The sequence below is a fragment of the Stegodyphus dumicola genome, chromosome 3, assembly GCF_044657685.1.
Source record: "Stegodyphus dumicola isolate Sdum_Otavi_A_Nest chromosome 3, ASM4465768v1".
NCBI lineage: Eukaryota > Metazoa > Arthropoda > Arachnida > Araneae > Eresidae > Stegodyphus > Stegodyphus dumicola.
Genome location: NC_140770.1, coordinates 1,856,345 through 1,877,656, shown reverse-complemented (window position 1 = coordinate 1,877,656; position 21,312 = coordinate 1,856,345). Strand labels below are relative to the sequence as shown.

Genomic DNA, 21,312 nt, shown 5'->3' with positions numbered 1-21,312 from the left:
CTTCAGATGAGTAAAAAAAGTAAACAAGTAAAAAACAGTAAAAAAGTACTATAGTAAAAAAGCTAGCAGAGCTGTGCTTGCCATTGCTACCAGAGTGCACACAAGGAAAATATTTTCAACCAGAATTTTCTGCATCTGTTTTAGCTAGTCCTCACTGCAAATCTGAGGACTAATACTCCAAAAGCAGGCTCATCAGAAAGACCCAATAAAGGTTTCGTACTGTTGCATTCCTGTACAGGTTCATGCAATTTGGAGTGATTAACGATGACACTTAATAAACACACAATGTATTTGCCAGTATTATTCAGGACATCTCCAAAAACATGTTTACAGTCGTCCAAAAACTGCGACAAGCACATTGAAACAATCAGCAACAGAGCCTTTAGGCTGTAACAGTGAAGACAGCTTCACAGCAAAGTGCTAGAGTACAGCTCCCGACTAGGTTCAGTCTTCTCAGAACTCGACGTACTGTCGAGATTCTCGACGCTACAACTCGCGATGCACTCCACAATAAGCACTAGAATACAGCTTCTGACTCAGTTCAATCGTTCTTGGAGCTCAACACACTCCAAGATAAGACTCGATGATGCACTAACTCGCGATACATTAAGAGACTCTCTCTACGCACTCCCCAATCAACTCAATACTAGACTGAAAATCAACTCAATAGACTCGAGATACTACTGCTACTCCGCATACAGGCAGGGTTTATATAGCTTTTAGCATGCATTCGAGAACATTCTAAGTCAAACCAGTAAGAACTCGTTCTAAATGGTTCTCCATCCGTCTACGGCATATTGCCAATTTCGCTGAAAGATGTTGCCAAATGGGTGATTTCTCGCCAAATCTAGCAAATCCTAAACCTGCTTTGTGGGAAATCTATCTTACCGCAGCTGGAAATTTTTTAACAGTAACTTTCTGAATTTGCCAATAGTCAATTTTTTAAAAGTGTTCTGTTTTCAGGTTTTTAGAATAATTATGTAATAAAGAGACAATAACACGCCGAATAAATACTAATTCAGAAGTCAAACAACAAAAATCAGCGTTATATTTACAAAATTTTCACAGTGACTGTTTACTGTGAAAATTTTGTAAATATAACGCTGATTTTTGTTGTTTGACTTCTGAATTAAATATGTAATACCCTGACCTTTTCTCTTCCGCAGAACTTCAACATCTAATCTTAAAAAATTTAAATTCTTTATCAAGTAGATTACAAATATTGCAAGAAAAGGTGGAGTTGCTGAAAACTCCTAACTGTGCAATCAACCGAAAAATTCAGAATTAAATATATTCCAATTAAAAACTGAATTAGAACTTCAATTTTTAGAGAGAATGTTTCTCAACAACATAGCTCCTGTGGTATTGTAAAATAATATTTTACATTAATCCTAATAGTTTTTTTTTTATTTTATTTTGTTTACTTTTTGCACACATTTTCATTTTATAAAGTAATTTCTGTTACGTTTTTGCTTAAATGAAATTTTCTATTTCAGTATTATCTTATTTTCTTTATATAAAAACTAACTGCAGAAAATGTACTAAAATACAAATATGGAACTCAAAGCAATGAAAACGTTATGATTTTATAAATAAGTTTCCATTACATTTGCATTTTATTTTGAGGAAAGTTAGATTTCTTGAGTGTTCTGTGAAGTTGAAATAATTTTCTTAAATGATAGAATAAGAAATCTTGTTGGTTATGCATTTATAGATTAAAGTCAATTTTTATTTATATATTTATTTATTTAGGTCAATGAATTGAAACATATTAATGTTAAAGGAGACTAACGTAAACATATTAATAGTAATCGTAACAAATATTTTGAAGTGATGTCGGACACGCTAGCCGAAGAGTACAGTTGGGTAAGTGAAAAAAAAAAGGGGGGCATTTAAATCCCTGAAGTTATCATAGGTTATTTTACATAAGTCAACATTTATAAATATATTTTTATGTACATCATCATTTACAAAATATCTTGATAACTTACATTACGTATAATATGAAATCTGCCAAATTAAGTCACACCCAGCACCCGTAGCTCTCAGCCTGAGTCAAATCTTAATTATTCAAAAAATCGAATAAAATAAGACCAGACTTCCATGAATAGTGCATAGTGCTACTAAATGCATATGTGACCATCCCAGAAGAAATAAAGCAGGTAGATATTAGCATCTGGAAAGATATCCCAATGCATGAAGGAAGAGTAATATATTTAGTGTATGAACCTGTTATGTCAAGAAGACTTTAAATGAATTAGAAGACAACATAAAATAGCAGTTTTATCTGATCGCAAATGTTTAAAATGTTATTTAAAATGTCTAACTTTTTTTTATTCTTAAAATGATGTTTAATCCTCATTTGTTCTGCTATTTAATTTTTATGATGTATTGTTACTTAGTTTGTTATCTATCCACTTGTCAGTAATTGAGCTGAATTAAGTAAAGCTTTGTTCTTTTACATTATATTTTACCGCTCGATCAGGCCGACTGCCGTACCAAAGCACTCGCGTTCGAATCTCGAAAAAGGTTCGGGGGTTGTAAATGCATAGTGTCTGTGCATCATGGGGGCACCCAAAATATGCTGCAAGCCGAAAAGTTCTTTCAAGAAGCTGATCGTAGGGAAAGAGAACTTGAAAATCCTTGGACTCGTCCTCCGTGTGATAGTTGCATCGCAAAAATGTTATGGTTTTTAATTAATTGACTTTCTGTTTAAATATGCAGTAATTATAATTAAAAATTCACAAGTAAATTTTCCATTTAATGTATTTTTTAGAGATAGTGCAAACTCATCTCCCTGCAACAATTGAAAAGAAAGGTGCTACTATAACAGTTAATCTCAAAAAGGTTGGTGGGTGGTAAATGTATAGTGTCTGTGCAGCATGGGGGCACCCAAAATATGCTGCAACAAAGTTGCTACTACACTCATGTCCATAAATTAAGGATAATTCGGAGTCACGCGGAAATCGAACTCTAAAATATACTAAAATATCACCTGTAACATCACAACACACATCTTCAAGAATCATATGCAAATTTTAGGAAGTAACCAGATGACACCGATGGTACTTCACAATGACGAGAATGTAAGAAAGTGATATATAACGAATACAGGCAAAGAAGTAAAATTGTTCGCAGGCACTTTATAAGCATTTCAGTGCAATAACCAAATAGTTCGCAGGGGCTTTATAAGCATTTCAGTGCAATAACCGACAAAGGACGCATTTGGATGATTTTTTACGTGGTAGAATTATCGGCCGTCTGGAATGTGGGCGTACCCAACTGGAAGTATCAGACAAACTTGGAATTGCCCAGAGTGTCATCTCCAGCCTTTGGCAACGATTCCCAGATGATGGTAATGTGAGTAGACGTTACAGCACAGGTCGCCCCAGAGTTACAGCGCCGAATAAGGACCGGTATTTGGCAGTTACTGCCAAAACAAACAGGTGGAGCACAGCCTGAGACCTGCCTCGTCAGCTCTCTTCAGCCACTGGTACGACAATTTCAAGGCAGACCGTGTACAGACGCTTAGGGCAGATTGGTTTATATGTTCGTAGACCTGTCAGATGCGTTCCACTTACTGCAACTCACTGTCGCCTGCGGTTAGCCTGGAGTAGAGAGCATGCACTGTGGACACCGCAACAGTGGGCTTGTGTGATGTTTTCCGACGAGTCCAGGTTTAGCTTGCAGTCTGATTCTCGCCGGACTTTCATATGGAGAGCTCCAGGTATTCGTTACCACCAAGAAAGCATCATTGAACGACACCGTTACAGTGGTGTAGGAGTGCTCGTTTGGGGTGGAATTATTCTGGGTTCCAGAACTGACCTTCATGTTCAAATTGGAATCATGACAAGCCATATCTATCGGGACGTCATTCTGGAACAACATGTACATTTGTTTCGGGGTGCCATGGGCACACAATTTGTTTATGGATGACAACGCCAGTCCTCACCGTGCAAATATCGTAAGCGAATGCCTTCAATCGGAGGATATCACCCGTACAGACTGGCCAGCATTCTCACCAGACTTGAACCAGTAGAACACGTGTGGGACATGCTTGGCCGACGAGTTGCAGCCCGTCAACCTCCTTCTACATGTCTACCGGAACTTCGGAGTGCATTGCTTTTTGAGTGATGTAATATTCCCCAAGATCAGATCGATAATTTGATACTCAGATGCCTAGGCGTTGTACGGACTGTATTGCATCGTCTGGGAGACATACAATGTATTAACAATCAAACCAACCATGTAATATTGGTTTTTTGTAAATAAGTTTTTTTTTTTTTTTTTTTTTTTTTTTTTTGGTAATTTGCTCCAGGGAGAAAAAAAAATCGCTAATTTTTTTAATAATATCAAACATATAGCATCTGTTTTTGCTCTTTACCTTTTGTTTCATAAATAAGCTTTACAAATAAGTCAAATTTGTTTTGCTTCTAACTTTTCCTTTGCCTGATTTTGCATTATCCTTAATTTATGGACATGAGTGTATAACAGCGAGTACTTTTGTGTACAGAAGCTGTCTTGAAAGCTTAGAATCTAAAATTTTAAGTTTGTATTTGTTTTTACTGAATTGTAAGTATTATAAATTCATATGTTTGGAAGCGTCCGAGTTTCAAAAATAATAAAAGTATAAATGATAAATAATAAAGCTTCAAAATAGTAAATCAAACAATCATCAAAATGTTTAGTACCTATTTAAAAATTTGGAGCTTTCTTTCAATTTTAAAGTAATTTAAAATTTAATAAATAGCTTTAAAACTCTTGCCAGTCACTGCTCATCTCAATGCATATAATAGCATTATAATTTTTTATAATAATAATGCATATTTTGTTTAATTTCATGAGGCTGAAGGAGACATTGTAAACTTATATTATAAATACGAGTCATATTTTGTAAAATTCGATGAAAGGCCATTCGAAAAACATGTATACATTGACAGAATTGCCGATATAAATAAAATATGTTAACAATATTAACTTCTTATTAATTAAGAAAAGGCTGCATTAAATATATTAAAAGGATCTTTTAAAATTTTTGCAGGAAATGAATTTAAGTTTCTCTTAAGTGAATGGATATTTTTATATCTTTATTACCGTATTTGCAGGCGCATAAGGCACATCCCCCTTTTTTTATACACATTTCATTATAATGAATTTACAGTATTTTAAATATAAATACAAAGTAATACTTTATACCCACAATTCATCTGGGGAAGAGCTTTTAATTTTCTTCATCAAAACCTAAACACTCATCACCATAGCTAAATGAAAAGTCACTTGAAACCTCTCCTAAATCAGCATTCGAGTCCTCATACAACAGATTGTCCTCTGTACCATCCAGTGTATTAATAATGCCACACTTCATACATGATTTAACCTCTGCCTCTGTTTTCACAGCATCCCAAGATGCTTTGACCCATTCACAAACTTTCCAAATGTTAGGCCTTCCCCTTCTTCTTGATGGTGTAACCTCAAAATTTGAAGCCTGCATCCAGCTTGCATGCTTTGTTACAGCAATTTCAACATTGTTTTTGAACCATAATTTGCCAACAAACTTAAGAAACACCAAACAGTTGAAATTTCCCACACTTAAAAGTCGTTCGCAAAAATTGCAGTTTTCATGCCAGATGCACATTTACTAAGCTCTCCGTAACTGTAATATTCCCACACATCGCAAGGAAACAAGAAAAAAATCATATAACTCCAAAAAAAGAGGAAATTTCCAGAAATTAATGCAATCAAAAACTGAGTATCGACATACAAGATGCACCTCCTTTTTTTCCCGACTTATTTTCAAAGAAAAAAAGTGCGTCTTATACACTAGAAAATTTGCTATTTAAAACTTTCTTACATTTATTGGAAAACAAATTGTTTTATATGCTTAATTTCATTCACATAACTATGCTCACTGTAGTTATTGGCTATACTAAATATTTGAATGAAGAAATGTAAGTTTTATTTGCACAAAAACTATTAGCATATGTTTTATAGCAATACACGCAAGTACACAAAAGTGATACACAAAAACTATGAGCATATAGTTTTATAGCAATTTATGAGAGCAAAGTTTTACATAAAAATGTAAATTAATCATAAACGCATCTGTTATATAATTTCAATACAATGAGATATAACAATAATCACTGAGGAAATCTGATATGATTGTGATGACTATATTCAATAATTAAAAAATTCCAAAGATTCCAGTAAGATTTTAATAACTGGAAGAGTAACTTCTTACTGGATCAATAAAACGCTTTTCTGCTGTTATCAGTTTTACTGGAGGAGATGTCTGAAATACTGCTATTGCGACATTATACTGATTAAACTAATGTAACACTGTGCGACACCCACACAGATCTTTAAAGCAGCAATTCTCAACAGGTGGTACACAAGATAAAAAATAGGTGGTAGGCAAAGAAACAAAGTTCAAAAATTCTATGAAGAAAAAAAGAACAATTGTTAGAAAATTCCTGTGATTGCACTTCCACTGAAGATTTCATAAATAACAACTTTTGGCTACACCGAAAAAAAGAATTTAAAGGCATTTCAAATAAAGCTAAATTTTTATTGCCTTTTCGCACAACCTATTTGTGTGAACAAGGATTTTCTTCCATGTTTTATTTGAAAAATAAATACAGAATAAAATTAAAAGTGGATCACACTTAAAGCTAAGTGAAATAAGGCCAGACAAAGAAATTGATCTCTCTTAAACAGGCCCAAATTTTACACTAAATTTAAGTATATAACTTAAATTTTGATAATTAAAATGGTAACCAATTCTTAATTAATATTTTTTATGTGTGCCTATTTAATACAGATAGCCAATAGCTTGTGCAAATGGCAAAACATTTATTTTTTCTATTTATATTGAGAAACTGAATAAGTATTATAAAATGTACAATAATTATACTGGTTGTACTAAGGTTTTTAAATTTTTGTTTAGATGGTATGTGTTAGTCAAAAGGTTGAGAACCGCTGCTTTAAAGCAATTAAATTTATGTCACTTTGTGAAGTTATACAAAAGTCGCAGTGTGACATTAACATCATTATCGCAGCATGACTTTACTACCATACTCAAAGACAAAGAAGCAACAATAACAAAAAAAAGAAGCCAAGAGAAAAAATTGGTATCTTACCTCTCAGCCTCCACATCCACAGGGCTTGTTTGCTCACATCCTCTTCTTGGGCGCTTCGCATTCCTATAATAAACAAAAATAGGTACAATTTTATTACCGAGACCATAATAAACCACAGTGACAGTACATGCATAAAAGCACCAAACTTGGCACACACATCCATTTAAATCATAAATTGACATCACATAAATTTAGATACTTCTAAATGCAAGTGAATTATGACTGCACATAAATTTAGATAGCTCTAAATTTTAATTTACCACTGAAATACTGGTATACTTTTTAAACTTTTTAAAAGTGCATCGAATCTATCTATTTAGAAATTGCCAGAGATGAAAAATTTGCAATAAAATTTTGACAAAGAAAAGGCATCATTCATGATTGTGTGTGATTATGACAAAGCCTCAAGGGCTATCTGCCTGTGCCTTTGTGGAGCACTTTCTAAGGGAAACTGGCTTGTATACACGTTACACATGGGGAAAACCACGAAAACGCCCAGCCCGTTCCTGGGATTTGAACCTCGGACCGACTACCAGCGTTCGGTGACTCCACCGCTCGGCCGCTGGTGGGCCTCATTCGTGATAGAAAATTAGGCTTAAACTATAGTCCAAGAACCATGAAATGAAACCATTTCATCGATAACTCAACAACTAAATGGCACCTTTAATCTTCTAGGTGTATCTACGGATTATTTCGTATTGAAAGATGGCTTTCCAAATCACGACACGCAGAATATTCTTGTCAGATTTTGATAAATACGAAATGGTTTCGAATGAATGCGGCAACTGGCAGTAGGGAAATAGCAATCAATAAAGAAAGATGTTACAGCGCGAGGTTCATAAATAAAAACCTCGTATCCAGCCACACTATCTGCCGACCTGTAGGCGATTTTCGTGCCGAAACCGAAAAATACTAAGAAGCCTTCGACCGAAAGCTTTGTGTATGCAAAAAGTTTGTGAAACAAAATTTCTTCTATAAAATAAAATGCAATTTGCACTGAACCCATGAATTACTTTTAAAGAAATTAATATCACCTAATTTACAAATAATTTCTTTTAGCATGGAATAAATACTTAAACAGGTATCTTACAATTACATGAAATAACGTAATCTTTAAAGGCATTGATGTATACAATATAAATATTTGCTTGTTATTTTATGAAATAACAGTGTCTGGGAAGCCCACTCAAATATCCTGTAGAATTTTAACAAATTATTTTATAGGATACAAATATGCATCTGTTTTTTTATGAAATATGTGAAATTCATGCAAATAAAATTAAGGATTATGAAATTTATTTTAATATAAATAACTCTGCAAAAAGAAATATTCAGGAGACTTTATTCCCCTTATTTTCCTATTATTGTCATCATAAAAAAATAATAGCATTTATCTTAAAGATAATTAGCTTATTTAAAAAATACAATCTGTAAGCACTTTCTTTAACTCGATATAAGATCCATTTATTTTAAATACTTTTCTAAAACTTTTTATAAAAAATAAGAAAATAATGTAAGCACAAACCTTGTGGTTGAAAAGTTATGCAAACCTTGGGTTCAGTACCCCTCAAATAAATAATGAAAACAATCTCAGATTTTATAGGATAAAAATTAGGTCCAAACGGGCAATTTTTTTCATTTACAGACAATCATTAGATGTTTGGGCTAATGCTACTTTGGACTAAAAGTATTTAAAAGCTACAATTTCAGACAGACTGTCTTGCACACTTAAAATACAAATGTTTTATTAATTACACTGCTTGCCTTAAAAATATGTTTCTTAATCAAAAATTTGCTAAATTTTTATAAAACATAAACTAATACTTATAAAAGAGCCTGAGGCAATTTGTTACAATTAATTAAATTGTTCAACGTTGTTTAATTAATTGTTTAGGCGGTCAGAGCCGGAACAGCTAATGAAGTTTATGAGACTGTGATATTACTTTCGGTTTTGTGAAATGAAGAATTACATAGGATACTTTCAGATTGAAGTTCTGTAGAAACAAAAAAGTAAGTACCATCCCTCTTTCTGAAGCTCTTTATTTGTTTATTGACTTTTGGTAATTAAAAGGTCACTAAAGGAGATATCAGCGAAAAAACATACATTGAAAACAAAGTTAAAACAAAACGTTGCCGACAAAAATATCCAAAGAAGTGATTTGGAAGTGCTGAAGAATAAGTTTAAAGTGTTCGAGACAAAGATAAATTCCAATTTCGATTCTTTGTTCGGGTTATGTATTGAAGAAAGTGCAGTCAAAAGTCTTTAATCCGGACATCCATAATCCGGAATGATCTATAATCCGGACCTCAAAGCTACAAATTTTCCGCGCATGCGTTTACACATATGCATAATACGTTTACGCATGCGCGTTTAATGTATAACGGACGGTATAAGCTAAGCTAAAATAATCTATTTCAGTTAATGTTGCAGATTGTGTTGTTCCTTAATCTTCTAATTGGATACGGCTTATTATTTTCTTTTAGACTATTAGAGCAATTTAATAAAAGTAAGTTGGAACTTTCGATTATGTCAAACACAATTTCCGATACTGGAGCTGCAAAGAATCTACAAAGGGAAAGCATGTTTCGATGTCCATCAAACAAAAAGTGGAATTGCTGCAAAAAATGGATAAAGGCATATCCTTTGTTTCTCTAACCATTCCAAAATCTGTTTATCAATTTCAAGCTGCTCTGCGGGGGGGGGGGGACGTCACGGCGTGCAATGAACTGGAAATTGATCTCTCAGCACTATCCTCATCTTCATGGCAGATGTTTTTATTTTAATCGGCTTATAATTCCTTATTAAATGTAGTATTTCATCTCGATTTGCTCCCTCTTTGATATGATTTAAATCAAATTCCTCGTCATTATAAATATCACGAATACACATCAAATAGTTTTCTGGTTGCAATTTTCTAATTTCTATGCATAATGTATGCTTTACGTATGCGCGGGTTGAAAGAAATGTTTAATAAAGTAAACAAATAAATATTAAGATTTTTTTGTAAATTTTGATACCCTTTAGATCATAATTGCTCTTTATTTCATAAATTACGGTTTTATATTTTTAATTTTATAATTTATGCATGCCATTTTACCAGATTTAAACTGATGATCTATAATCCGGGAAAACCGATAATCTGGAATCGCTGAAGTCCTGACAAGTCCGGATTAAAGACTTTTGATTGTATTGATGCTTATGTAAAAGAGAAAGAAGAGATTGACGATATTGTCTTAGATGTAGAAGTCGAATTAAATCGTAAATTAGCTAAGCTTTCCAAAGAAATTGAATAGGAACCTTTGGTTTTCACGAATGCTTAGGTCAATGTTAAATTATCCAAAATTATTTTGCCAACGTTTTCGGGTAACTTACACGAGTAGCTTTCACTTAAAGATATTTTTTAGCCAGTGTTGATTCAAATCCTAATTTAACAGATGTGGTCAAATTACAGTACTTAAAATCTGAGCTAAGAGGAGATGCTAATCGTATTGTTCAGTCAATATCCATAGTTGACTCTAATTATAAATTAGCCTTTTCATTACTAGAAGAAAGGTTCTCTAATCACCACGAACAAGTGTATGTTCATCTGAAACGATTTATGAATATGCATCCTACGCAAAATGAGTCTGCGTCAGCAACATTAAATGTAATTGACATTTAGAGACTCTTTCACTGAACTGTGTTATCTTCAGTACAGTGGCTTTGTTTTGTATTAGCTGAGAAATACTTGGCGACAGAGCAGAATCTTGTCTAATAGCGCATGCGCCACTAGAATCGCCGCTGAAATATATTTTCGATAAACTTGATTCTTGTTGTACACATTCGGAGTTGCGAATCATATGTTACTCTGTAAGAAAGAAAGCTAGCGCTAGACTGTCGCCATGGAAAATAAATGTATTGAAAGTAAAAGTGTTATTTTCTGTAATGTGTGTGTGGTGTTATTTTATTGCGATATATAGCTATTGACGAGAAATAGAATAATTCAATTCACCAAACACACTTGAATTGAATTATTCTATTTCTCATGAATAGCTATATATCACAATAAAATAACACCACACACATTACAGAAAATAACACTTTTACTTTCAATACATTTATTTACCATAGTGACACTCTGGCACTACGTTTCTTTCTTACAGCGTAACATACGAATCGCAACTCCGAATGTACGTTTTTCTGCTCATATCTCCTTTAGTGACATTTTAATAAGCAAAAGTCAATAAACAAATAAAGAGCTTCAGAAAGGGGGAGGGTACTTAAACTTTTGTTTCTACAGAACTTCAATCTGAAAGTATCCTAGTAATCCTTCGTTTCACAAAACCAAAAGTAATATCACAGTCTCATAACCTTCATTAGCTGTTCCGGCTCTGACTTACTGAGTTGGATCTTTTAATTTCTTATTTAACTACTTTTATTAAATTCAGTTTACAATATAAAATTAGTTAAATTTTTACAAAATGTAAAATAATTACACTGCTCACTTTAAAACTATGATTTTTAATCAAAAATTTGTTAAATTTCTACAAAGTATAAAATAGATAATAAAAATATGTTAATTCCAAATTCAGGCTTCCAAGTGCCTATATGTTCGGGTGGAGGACTATGTTATCCAAAATTTAATGACTATAGGCAACATTGTTTTTCAACAATGCGTAAACATACATATGTTCATGCAAATTATCATTATTTAGTTTCATGAAATATGATACAGGGTGATAATATTTGGTGACAACAATTAGAAAAGTGCTTCGAACATTTAAAGTGATTTGACACAAAATGCCATTTTGAAACTAATAGCCCTTCTGGGGTAATTCACATTTGTGCTTTAGAAAAAAATATAAAATTAAAAATATTAAAATAAAAGCTGAAAGATTTCAAATTTTATATTACACCCAAAGGGAATTCTTTTAATGTTTTGTGTGTTACCTTTAATTCTCAAATAGCCTGTTCTTCGTACATAAATCACATAAAATTCAAGTAAACAGCTATATAAAAAAAATATTTAAAAAAGGCCTATCTTCAAAATTTCCAATAGCCTTGCGTGCTAGAGGTAAAGAAATTTTTTTCCCATACAGCAATACCATTGCTCACTTTTATTCCATTATAACTGATGAAGTCACTTCAAATAATAAGGAAACTTTATGATGGTGTACAAGATGATTTGTGAACAGTCAAAAAATATTAGATAAGAAAGACATCCTACATTTTCTCAGACTAGCTAAGATTACAGGTCCACTCAATAATAATTCTATAATCTCAATAATTTCAAAATCCGGGTTAGATGGTAGCAACATTAGCTATGAGTTATGATGGAGCAGATAACGTGATAAAAAAGGGAATTGGAGCTCAGATTAAAGCTTTTGCTCCAAAAGCAATCCATATGCACTGCACTTCTCATTACATGAATCTTGTGTTCATATACTCATGCAACATTTCTGAAATTCACAATATGCTGAACAAACTTTAAAAAAAATATTCAAATCGGCAAAAAATATTAGACCTTTTCCGGACAAGATAGATAGCCTATACGGCATTGAGGCGTACCGCCACTTCTATCACAGCTTTTCCGATATCACCGAATTTAAAGGATCCGAAATTCGATCGAAAGCAAGTCTATCGAAAGCATTGTGATTCTGTGTTTTGTTAATACAAAGCTGCATTTTAGCAGTACCTTAACTTGTCTAGCTCATTTTCCAACTAAAATCTCAGTTTTTCAAATTTAGAAAAGATTGTATATCACCGTTTTGCATCAGTTTGCGCTGATCATGTAAATGAAATTTGTGACATATAAAGATGATTTACCCTATCCGGTAACACATCGACGTATTTTCACTTAAAAAAACATCAGAGAATTGCACAATATCGGCAATGTGCATCTTCCTTTGTTCAAGTACACATTGATGTAAAAAAGTCAAAGGAAATTGACAAAAATCCAGTTTTTCTTACTCTTGTAAAAAGCGCCAAATAAGTGGGCGATTCTGCACTTCACACCCTAATTTTATATTTGCTGCGTTGTTTCAAACAGAGGATTAAACCAATTGTTTCCTTTTCCTAATATACTGTGAAAGCATCGATTTATCCGTTTATAGTTATATTTATAGTAAATTAATTGAATTCTGCTGCTATGCTCAACGATATATATAGTTAACAAAATAGCTCTAGACAAACGTTACGCAAATCAAACGACGCCAACTGTACTTTTAAATACGATGAAAATAAAATTAATAATCATGTACATACTAATGAGTGGATGAACTTTCGTTAAGTAACAATTACTGATGTAAAAAATTAAACACAAATATTAACACTTAATTAAATAGATAACCAATAGAATAGACTGATGCAATACATTAAAAGAATTTAACTACAGTTTATTATGAAAAACTTAATGCAGATAATTTAATTTTCATCAACAAAGATTTAACCGGGACATTGGTAGTACCGACAAACCGAGTGAAGTGCTAAAAAATAAATAAAACAATATAAATACGCAAATATACATTACCTGGAGCTGAAAGGCTCGGACTCCATTTCAGAAATTTTTATTTTTATTACACAAGTAAATTACAATATATATACTACAATACAAAAATTTTAATGGCAAGAAAAAAAGTATTTATTACAAAGATTATTTACAAAAATATTATATACAAATGTTAATAGTTAGTAAGAAAAATTAGTATTTATATACAAATGTTAGTAAGGTTAGTTATGTACGAAGATATTAAAGCTTAAATATCTGAAAAAGAATTAGAAAATTATATAAAAAAATATATCAAATACAAAGATAAAATATCTGAAAAAGGAATTAGAAAATTTATAAAAAATATATCAAATACAAAAATAGTAAAGATTCTTAAAAAGAATTAGAAAATTATATTAAAAAAAATCAAAAATACAAAGATATTTAAGATTAAATATCTTAAAAAGAATTAGAAAATTATACAAAAAATATATCAAACAGAAAGCTATTAAAGATCTTAAAAAGAATTAGAAAATTAGATCAAATTAGACAATGAAAAATATATAGAGAATTTATAATCGCAAGAATAGCACCTAGATCCAACAAAGTTAAAGTCTAGTATGAGCTAAGGCTCCTCTAAACCTTAGTATAGCCTTAGTATGAGCCGTAAAGCTTTTGCACTTCGTCGCGAAGTCAGTGGCGAACGGTCATGTGCCCTTTCTAGCCAATCAGAAAAATCAGTTAAAAATTACACTAAAATTTCATTGGATGGATTTGCACCGTTTGCTAATAGTAAATTTCGGCCCCCTCCCAGACCCGAAGCACTTGGCGACATAAAGTTCGAGCGTTTTCACTCTGCTCTTGTTAACAACCACTGATCAAGGAAACGTCGATGCTTGTCAAAATTCATGATGTAACCCCTCACAAAATTGATTCTGGCCCTTTTTTGACACAAAAAAATTTACTAAATTAAGTCCTTCAGTGTTTTTACCTTTTTTTCACTGTAGAAGGCAGTTACTCTTGTTAAATTTAACATTTGGCACTAAATTTTACCTCTTTGCGGAACCCTCTTTTTGGCGATAAAAATAATTCTTTGATGATGTGGGGATAAAGGCATTGGTCATTGCAAATTCGAATCCTTTGTTACCATTTCAATTAATGCTGGTGATTTTTTTAGTCTAAAACAAACACTTCGCTTCCGAAAACTGTCAGATTTAAATTGAAATGAGTTTCACTTCAGTTTTAGACAAACGAAATAATTTGACTAGCTACTCGGGAGAGGCGGAATATCTTATTGTAGCAAGTACGGTTATATAAATGGCAGGGAAAACTTTCTACTACCACCTTGCAATAAACTTTCATTTAAACCTCAGGACCCCGTAATATTTACACAAATTTTGTGGGACTCCATAAGTATTGCGCAAATAAGACACACGCGTGAGTGAAACTCTCAATTTTTTTCACTTGTACTGTAATATACTATTGCAGTTTCAGGTCATTCCCTTTAATTTCTAATTTTAAGACATAGAACGATGTGAAATTTTTAAATATGTAACAAACGAAATGACAGCTTCACGTGCAAAGCAAGGAAAATGAACGTTTATATTATAAAAAGAATGCGTCGAAACGTTTTCGTTTTTCCCTTTGTCTGTATTGTCTAGCTTTTTTTATTTTCAGATACATTGTGTAAAAATATTTGATAACTGTAAAATTATTATATTAAGTTAAAGAAATATCAAAACTGCTAAAATTTTGGCAACATCCTACTGCAGGTCCCGCGACCAACACGGGAGTCGTGACCTACAGTTTAAGAAACCCTGTTCTAGGTAAAATCCTAGTATACGGAACAGCATTTGACGCGACTTTAAAAATCGTCGCCAACACCAAAATGACACATAATGCCGCCGAATCCCGTATGTACTGCAAACTAGAATTAAAACGTGTTCTCTCTCTCACACACACACATACCATATCCATATATATATATATATATATATATATATATATATATATATATATATATATATAATTTATTTACTAAATAATATTGATTATATTTATCTTCTAAGATTAATTATAGTAGATTTATCTGAAAAGAGTGAATCCATACTTAGTAAGTTCTATTTCGAAAGATGTTTTTAAGCAACTTGAATGAAAATTGTTAAAAATGTTTAACGGGGACTGGAATTAAATCATGAATAACAAAATTTCAATTGTAAAAGGAATAAATTAAAAGCAAGAATTAAATTAGATACAAATATACATATAAATTATATGCGTTGCTCTAGTTATTTCGTGCACTATTTAGGAATTTTTTACTTGTTGTAGAAGGGTTAAGGCGACTGTGCCTGGGCACCTTGTTGTGTCCAAACACCGTTCCATCGTGATACACCAAGACTCCATTAAATGTGATCACATTTTTCCAACCGGGATAGTGATTAGTGACTCTGAGTACCGTACCGAAAGACTCGCGCTCGAATCCCGGAGACTGCATGGATGTTTGTAAATGTATAGTGTCTGTGCGGCATGGGGGGCACTCTAAATACGCGGCGGGCCGAAAGTCTTTTTTCGTTTTGGAATATATGAAAGATGTTATATTATATGTTAGTCTAAACGCATATTCATCTAATATCCTGTAGAATGTGTCGCTATTCCACTTGACCCATGTCCATCCATAAACTCTATTGATATACCATATTAAAATTTAAAAGAAACCTTGTTTAAAAAAATGTATTTGTAATATTTGGATCGTATTAACCGAACTGTTGATCACAATAAGCGATGTATTTTCCATGTTTTCGTATACAAACTGAAGGGCGTTCTGCAATTCGATAACAATATCCAAATGATAACATTATTTTTCACATTGGACAGCTGATGTTTATCCATTTTCACAGTCGCACTTTCCCGTAATTCTGATAATACTCTGTTACATGCAGTTGAAAACAAGTCTGAAATCATTTTTTCCAAATGCAATTGAAAAATAGATCACTTGTACTGTTTCTGACAGAATTTAAACCACTTCAGAATTAATCAGGTTTACATGAATACAAAGCGTTATTATGGCAATGGTACGCAAGTCGCGAAGAAATTTTGGGGGGTCGCTAAATTCAAAAAAAATTTATTTGACAACAAAAAATATAACGGCATTTGAAAAGAATTTTGGATGTTTAACATTTACTAGGAATTTTAAATTAATCATTTCCATAAATTAATTTTGATTGTATTGTTTTCCCCTTGATTCAGGCGTTATGCTTGAACAATTCGAGAATCGAATTTCAAAGCGCGCAGCGATAATTGTAATATGCATAGTTTACACACTTGTGTTCCCTATTTCTAACCAAATTTGTTGTCAAGCAAGCATATAACATTTTCGAAGTATTGGAAAATTCGATTGCGTGCTTGAAGGATGATAAAAAAAAAAAAAAAAAAAAAAAAAAAAAAAAATCAGTTTTGTTTGATGGATAAATGGCTACACAAGAGGGTACAATCCTAGAACGCGGTATGGTCTTGGCGCGAGTTTGAAAATTTTCGCCAACCCCAAAATGACCCGTTTACTGCTTATAATAATGTCGCAAAATTCACCCAATCCCGTGTGTAACGTATACTGGGATTAAATCGGCAAGAGTGAAAATGGGAATGATGGCCAGACATCTAATAAACATTTTTCTTTCTACTTCTAATAAAAAATCAAGTAAATATCAAGAAGAGTTTATTAGATACTGTTTTACATGTTGCATTATCAGTGGAAAATGAATATCCGTTGTGTGTTAAATGCAATGAAAAATCAATGCATGAAACCTGTTAAATTAAAACTATATTTGGAAACTAAACATAACGATTTAGTAAATAAATCTGATTAATTTTTAAGAAATTAACTAACAGCGTGAAATATCAAAATGTATTTTTGAGAAAATATACAACAGTTCCTGAGGTTTCATCGGCATCCTTACAAATTTCATATTTAATTACGAAAAATCTAAAACCTCATACAATTGGAGAATCGCTCAATCTTCCTTTTCGGCAATAAAAATGACATCAATTATCCATGGAGAAAAATACAATAACGACTTAAATGATACGAAACAGTCACGATTTTATTTGAATTCGAAAAGGGGGTGGGATAGAATTCGGAAATATGCAACCGGGAAAAACCGGCAACTATGAAAAAACGAAATAAATAGGCGTAAAATGGACGAAATACGTTAGTCTAAACGCATAATTCATCTAATATCCTGTAAAATGTGTCGCTATTCCACTTGAGCCATGTTTATACATAAACTCAAACTGATAAACCATATTAAACTTTAAAAGAAACCTTTGTTTAAAAAATGTATTTGTAATATTTGGATCGTATTAACCGAACTGTTAATCGCAATGAGTGATGTATTTTTCATGTTTTCATACACAAATTAGAGGAATTTCTGCAGTTCGATAACAATATCCAAATGATAACATTAAGGGGCATTTACTGTATTTTACAATTTCTGATTAACAGGGGGGGGGGATTCAAACTCTTGGTTGACAGAATGACAGTTTGCATGATTTTCCTTTCAAGAAAATATGATTTTTTTTTTCATCTGGAATTGGATCATTATCCATTTTTTTTGGCGCATGGCTGTAATATTCTGTCACTAAATTCCAAATTCTTTAGAAGCAAATCTGGCTCCACTGTACCCGAGTAGTTAAAACTGTTGACTACTGCGTTGGCTTTTGTGATTTTTACTATGCAATCAGTTTTCCTTAGAAATTACTCCACGAAATCAAACCTACGTTATTTGGCCAATGTGCTTGGCCAAATAACCTAACCTAACATTTGAAGGAAATCAGCGTGAAACCAATTTTGAAAAATACATAAACAAATAAGTAAGTAAAATTTTAAAAAAATTCTGAAAGTTTTCAGATTTTATATGACATTCAAAACTGCGTCTTTTAACGTTTTGTGTGTTCACACTCAGGCCACATAATATTCAATTCAACAGCAATATCGCAAAATGTTTAAAAACAGAACATCTGTAGACAGTGTCGCGCGCAGGAGATAAAAACACTTTTCTTCTGTACGGTGTTGCCACTACTGGCTTTAAAATCGTTGAGTTTGTTAATCAAAAATTCCTTAAAATTTTCCAAAATATGGAAAAAATTCGAAATTCAAAATTCGGGGGTCCAGGTGCTCATGTTCGGGTGGAGGATTACGTTATTAAAAATTGGATGACTGTAGGTACCGTACTTTCTTCACAGTGCTAGAAACATGCATACATTCATGCAGCTTCTTCATTATTTAATTTCTTTAAATATAATACAGGTCGGTAATATTTGGTGGCAACAATTTAAAGAGTGATTCGCCGTTTATAGTGAAACGCCATAAAATGCCGTTTTGAAACTAATAGCCCTTCTGGCTCACCGCCCGCTCGGGTTAAAAAATTAGGTTATGTTAACTGAATACACACAGTACTGTAGGGGTATCACCTTCAGGGATGGGACGCCTTTGTGGAGGTCTTTCTCAGGAAACTAGATTATACTCATGTTACAGACAAGTGAAAAACCAAGAGAAGTACTCATGTAGCCCACTAGTTCGAAGAGGTTTGCAATTTTAGTCGAACTACCGGTATTGAGTGGTCACTCGTGGGGTTTTGGAAAAGCTAAGATTGATTTTTTAAAAAAAAAATATTTTTATTTATTTATTTAACCAAGATTAAACTAAATGTGTTCCACATTTTCAAAGCAACTGAATATGATTCTTACTTCGTTACTTGTTTACAGATCGTTACAGCTAGCTCAAGACAGGGATAAAAACTAAAGATAACTAAAGACAGCTTTAGTTTAGAAACTAAAGATAACTTCAGTAACTAATTAAAATAGAGATTTCTAAACTAAACTTTAGTTTAGAAAAATTAACCTTGATCGAAACTTAGTCTAGAGAAAATTGTTTGGCGCGTGTTGTCTTGCCTCTGTCGCCCCCCCCCCGCTTGAAACAAGATTTTTCGTTGTTTCACTTTTCATGCGAGTCGGTTGCCTATCGGAAAAACGGAAGATATAATTCTTTCGTTTGTCCAGTATTAACAACTAAGCTATTTAAAAGAAATAGATGCAATTCTAAAGAATATTATCTATTTACATTTTAATATGTTTAAGTAAAAATGCACTTAATTCATGATACATCTAATTATATAGAATTGCATTTTATATTTCCTTCAGTTTTTAAGTACACAAGAGATACAGAACATTCCTGTGTTACCCTAAATGTATTATGTACCTGTATTATCCTTTAAAATATTCCGTTATTCCACCTGGGACGTCTCTGCCCATAATCTCCACTTTCAAAGGGAAAAAAAGGCCCTTCTGGACGATCGGTAAAATCAACCCTTTCAGATTTTTCATTATTATTTTTTAAATTGGCGATATTGGCGACATAAACAATTTCGAAAAAAATTAAAAACTGAAGACCATTTTGACACTAAATCCAGGTAGTCGTAAATTCTAATAAAAACTACCTGAAGTGGACTGAAGTTTAGCTTTCCTATTTTTTTTAGCCCAAAGGGCGTTGGCTCAGCAGGGCTATTAATTTCGTTTTGGCATTTTGCGTGGATTCACTATAAACAGCGAATCACTTTTTAAATTGTTGCCCCCAAATATTAGAGCCTGTATTATATTTAAAGAAATTAAATAATGCAGAATCTGCATGAATGCATGTATGGTTCTCGCATCGTGCGGGAAAAAAAAAGGGGGGGTTACTTAGAGACGTTAAACTCTGAATATCGTAGTTCTCTACCCGAATATGGATACCCGGAAACCCGAATTTAGAATTTCTTTTATTGTCTATTTCATATTTTGTAAAACTTGTCAAAACGAATTTTTGATTAGCAAACTCAACGATTTCAAATCAAGTAACGGTAACATTGTATTGAAAAAACACTTTTATCTCCAGCGCGCAAGACTATCTGTCGGAAATTCTAAAGATATGCTGTTTCTAAATATTTTTAGCCCAAATGCTCTCGAAATGTGTATGTGTAACGTAATGTAATATATACGAGTGTACTGCAACCCTCCTGGCCGATAATAATAGGCCTCATGGTTAACGCAGCACAACCAACACAAACGTGTATATGTACGTAATTTAAAAAAAAAAAAAAAAAAAAAAAAAAAAAAAAAAAGCCCCTTTGAGAGTAATATAACACGTGAAAGCCTTTCTATTTTATTTTATTTATTTATTTATTTTTTAAATTATGGCGGGCACTAACCGATTATAGGCGTTGCCCCCTACTAAGGTCAGAAAAGGAGGTCGTTTTATTATGGGGCCGGCGGCCACCGTTACGTCCTATGAAGGCACAGACAATTTACATACATGCCTTCTCCGGGATTCGAAATCAGGCTCTTCGGTTACGGTTACGTTCCCGTCTGGACGGCAGGTTTCCTAAATTAATGTTTTGTTAAATTACTGCAAAGTACACGAGGACTATCTGCCTGAGAGAAGGGATGCCTTCGTGGAGGAGTTCCTAAGTGAAATTGGCTCAAACTGGGGAAAACTAAGAAAACACCCATGCCAGCCCGTTAGCCAGGACTCGAACTACCAGTGTTCAGCGACTTTAGCGCTCGGCAGCTGGTGGACCTCCTACGTTAAAATTTAACTGCTATGAATAGGAATGGCATAACTGTTAAGCATTGATAGGGGATGTTTACAGGCTACATTTAAAATGGTTTATTTTACT

At 32.9% G+C, this 21,312-nt stretch overlaps 2 protein-coding genes across 13 annotated transcripts in view; one reads left to right on the top strand and one right to left on the bottom strand.

The window, feature by feature from the left end:
• LOC146997883 (uncharacterized) overlaps positions 1-21,312 on the top strand; it is a 144,324-nt gene that overhangs the window by 22,322 nt on the left and 100,690 nt on the right. The window lies entirely within an intron of this gene.
• Positions 1-21,312, bottom strand: part of LOC146997884 (uncharacterized) — a 135,301-nt gene that overhangs the window by 50,825 nt on the left and 63,164 nt on the right. For 5 of the 8 annotated variants that reach the window (XR_015040090.1, XR_015040088.1, XR_015040087.1 and 2 more), the window contains one exon: positions 7,140-7,202. The exons of 2 other annotated variants lie outside the window; for them this stretch is intronic. The gene's annotated coding sequence lies outside the window, so the exon portion shown is untranslated. Of the gene's footprint in view, positions 1-7,139; positions 7,203-13,648; positions 14,747-21,312 lie in introns of those variants that run through there. One more of the 8 variants, XR_015040091.1, reaches the window with a different exon arrangement.